Here is a 3,552-nt window from a genome sequence, read left to right as displayed (position 1 = left end):
TTTCATGTATTTGAAATACTAGCAAGAAGCAAGTCCACAGAGACGGAAGTAGTAGCGGTTTGCAGGAACTGGAAGGAGGAGTAAATGGGACATGCTTATTCAGGAATATGAGGTTTTTTGGTTTTTGTTTTCTTTTTTGGAGAGGTTTTTGCTATAGGACACATGTGCTCGCTAGAAAGAGAGAGACAGAGAGATAGAAAATGATAAATCACCCACCAGGGGAGATGGCCACGTCTCAATCCCTTCTCCTCCATTCTCCTCTCGGGATCCAAACTCATGCCTGGTGTGAATTTAAGCCACCGGGTCTGGGACTCAAGCCGCGGTTGACTACTTGGGAGTCCAGCGACATAGCCATTACACCATCTGCTGGTCCCGATTTCTTTTTAAGGTAATGAAAATGTTCTAGAGTGACATAGTGGTAGTGATTACAAAACCTTATAAATAAAGCAAAAATCTCTGAATTGCACACCTTAAATGGTAATTTTTATTGTATATGGATTATATCTCAATAAATAAGAGAAACTAAAAATAAATTGGATCAACAAAGAAATCTTAATGTTAGAAAAATATACAAATTGAATAATTAAGTAGAAAGATCTCAAAGACCTTCTGAGTAATTTGACAAACTGAGTAGGCACTTAACCAATCAAGGTACATACTTGTTGACATAATACTGCAATTAACATACACTCTCTCGGGACCAGTAGATGGCATAATGGCTATATTGCTGGACTCCCATGTAGTTGACCCTGATTCTAGTCCCAAACATGGTGGCTTAAAACTCACACTGGGCACATGTGTGTACATGTGTCAAAAATCTGAGAGGAGAAGGGATTGTGGCATGAGCATCCCCCCTGGAGGAGGTTATTTCTCACTTTCCCTATCTCTGTCTCTCTTCAGCAAGCACATGTGCCCTATAATAAACAAATGAAAACACCACCAAAAAAAGAGTCCTGAAGCAAATATTACAAAATGATAACTCTTATTATTTCAAAATAGTGAACACATGGGTGATTATATTTTCTGTATTTTGTGTATGTGTGAAATATTTCATAAATAATGAAATAAAATAAAATGGAAAATCCTATTAATTAGAATGTACATTGTTTTTCAAATTTCAATTGAGTTTATACCTTAATCTAAAAAGAAAAACTCTAATCCTTTGTTAAAATGTACAGCTAGTGCTGAGTAAGGCCGCCAGATCTCACATGGCCAACTACTCAGTTTGAGATCCAGACCTGGTTGCTTGAAAAACTTGCTGGGCATGGGTACATTTATGCCCAGAATCTCAAAAGGAGGGACAGATGGAGGAGAAGGGATTGCAGTGTGACGATTCCCATGGAGAGCTCTCTCTCTCTCTCTCTCTTTCTCTCTCTGTCTCTAGTAAGCTCAGGTGCCTTCTGGCAAGTTAAACAAATATATACACAGCTGACCCAATTATTGAAGGCAACCTGTATTAGAGTCCTATTGGCACCCTAACACACTACCACTAATATACTGGCTTGAAACAATTCAAATATATTCTATGACATCCCAGATATCAGGAGTCTGATATAAATCAAGGTGTCCACAGCACTGGTTCTTTCTGGAGAATCCTAACTTTTCCAACTACTAGAGGCCATTTAAATTCCTTGTCCCCAGCCCCTTCCTTCCTTCATGTTAAAAACCAGCAGTATAGCTTTCAATCACTCTTTGCTTTCATAGTCACATTGCCTTCCCTCCTGAAGGACTCCAGTGGTGGGGGATACTTAGATAATCAAGGATAATTTCCCCATCTCAAGATCCTTAGTTTTATGCCATTTAAGACAGCATGTTCACAAGTTTTTGAGGATTAAGACACGGACACATTTAAAGAGGATTTATTCGGCATACTACAGACTCATTTTTGAACTTCAAACTACTTATTAATAACAATACAAAGCAACAGGTAGTGATTTGATCATTACATGATTGTTACCTTCTATTTTCCAATGATAATGATAAAGAGCAAAGAACAGGTAGGCAAGGATTGAGAGGTGATATTAGTATCAGGAGATATCATATCTGAGAAATGAACTTATTAGCCAAGCAAGGACCATGTTGATTTGCCTGAGTATTATTACTTTGCTCTTTGCAGTAAAATATTCAGATAACTACTTAAAGGTTAAAAAAATAATAAAATCAGAAAAAAAGAACAACCTACTAATGAATTTTTAACAATAATTTTTAATTTAATTTATTATTATTATTTTTAAAATTTGCTGTAGGGCATGTGCACTCATCAGAGAGAAACAGAGAAAGACAGGAAGATACACACACACAGAGGTGAGAAAGTAAGCCCCCAGATTTGATACTTGAACCAGGGTTGGTCATGTGGAAGTCCAGGGCCTTAACCACCATGCCACCAAATGGCCCCACTAATAATGTTATAAAGGGCAAAGAATTGTTCCTCTTGAGCCAAAAGGGAAAGAGTTATTGAAAGCTATATCTGAGTTCCTACCTGAGGTCATATTTTGTTGATGCAAAAATGATAATATGGATTCATAATAATAATAGTAACTAGCATTTATTCAGTTATTACTATGTGTTAGGCATGCTGCTAAAAGATTTCCATTAGATAATTAATTTATTCCTCACAACAACCTGAAGAAAGTAATTATTAAGATGCAACTCCCCACCCCCTGCACAAATGAGGAAAATATGTCTTCATTAAACCAAGTGACATTCCAACATCACACAACTAATCAGTGGCAGAGCTTGGTCAAAAACTCAGGCAGTCAACCCTTGAGCCTGCACTGGGGACACAATTATGAGTCAGCACTGGCATGGCCCTGCTCTCACGGGATGAAAACTAGGACAAGTTCTGGGAAGGAAGTGTCCTAGTACCTAACATTGTACATACATGCTACTTGACTCATCCAGGGACTCAAGAAACATTTCAATGAATTAAAAATCAGAAGGGTGAGCCAAAGTTAAATATGCAAATGTGGTATAAGCAGGGAATTGTTTCTTGGAGAGCATTTCAAAAACAAGGATTCTCCTATACCGGTAAAAGCCCTGTGGCGACAGCACATTGTATAGTGAGCACATTAAGATCTGAGAGGTGAGCAGAGTTCAGTGCATGTAAGTTTGTACAGGCCATTGTAAGGTATTGGAGTTAACTCTAAGTCAGTGGTTACAGACACTTAGCAATCTTACTCTCCCATCCTACTCCCCCAAAAGACATTTAGCAATGTTTACAAACATTTTTGGTTGCCACCACTGGGATGGGTTGCTATTGGCTAGTGGATGGAAGCCAGGGATGCTTCTAAACATCTTTTTTAAAAAATATATTTTTTTAATTTTAATTTTATTTTCTTTTTTAATAGACCACAGATTAGTTTATTTTTAACATCCATCATGCCATGAATTCATAGGGAATAGGTTCCAGTAGCTCAGGCTCCTTTCCATTGGTTCTCACAAAGTGTGCTTCTCTGGGTGGAGCAGGCTGGCGCTTTAGATGAACCCAGGTACCTTTCTCTTTGGCTTCCTTCTTTTTCTAGTCATTTTCCTTCACACGTTTTAGGAAGCTCT

This window comes from Tupaia chinensis, unplaced genomic scaffold (assembly GCF_000334495.1).
Source record: "Tupaia chinensis unplaced genomic scaffold, TupChi_1.0 Scaffold140308_1, whole genome shotgun sequence".
Lineage (NCBI taxonomy): Eukaryota > Metazoa > Chordata > Mammalia > Scandentia > Tupaiidae > Tupaia > Tupaia belangeri.
Note: the sequence above shows the minus strand (reverse complement) of the source record.